Raw genomic sequence first — 814 nt, 5'->3', positions numbered from 1 at the left:
GTGTACAATATCTGACATGCATACGAAAAAAATATGGTGAGATTATGTAAGGAGAGCATGCAAAAATTTAGAGTGATGGTAACAACCAGTGGATCGACATTTTTCCGTTGAACCAAAATAGCCCTAATGGATCGACGTGAATGTATAGTAATAAGTGATGCAACAAGTGCACAACCTATTTTCTGTAGCCGTGTCGACCTCAGCATCATTGGGTTGGTCGCTGAAGCAGTTGAGGCAGAGGTGGTTGTCGGAGGTGTGGAGGAAGATCTGAGGAATCTGTAGACGGCGTCCAGGGCACTGCTCTGTTGTGATGGATCGTTCTGGCGTTGGAGTAGCTCCGGTGAGCCGTAAGACGTCAAGGCTAAAGCAGCACAAGACATACATCGTCAATCTCAAGTGGGATTCTAATAGCATCTCCAATAGATGATGTAAAATGGATGTAAAATTAACATCACCAAAAACCACCTGACTACAACAGATGAGGTAAAAACTGTTGACTCTGAACTTAACTGTCGAAACTGAAATTTACTATGGAATCTGAATGCTACTGCCGAAACTGAATGCAATGGTAGCAGAGAGGCACTTGACATGTAGTTTAGGGAGGGCCTGCAGTTCATCTTCAACCCGCACCCCCCTGAGCCGCAAGCCACCACCGGCCGAACCGCCGGCCCCAGCGCCGCCTCGCCGCCCCGAAACAACTCGCCACCGCCGCCCCGGCCAGCCATCTGGGCCCCCCGCCCCCCCTCCCACCCTGAACCCTAAGATAGATAGTGGGGTACCTCTCCGGCGAGCCCCCGTCCCCGCTGCGGGTGGT

Source organism: Triticum dicoccoides, chromosome 2A (genome assembly GCF_002162155.2).
Source record: "Triticum dicoccoides isolate Atlit2015 ecotype Zavitan chromosome 2A, WEW_v2.0, whole genome shotgun sequence".
In the NCBI taxonomy this organism is placed as follows: Eukaryota; Viridiplantae; Streptophyta; class Magnoliopsida; order Poales; family Poaceae; genus Triticum; species Triticum dicoccoides.
The sequence above is the reverse complement of the archived record's forward strand: the minus strand, read 5'-3'. Positions refer to the sequence as shown.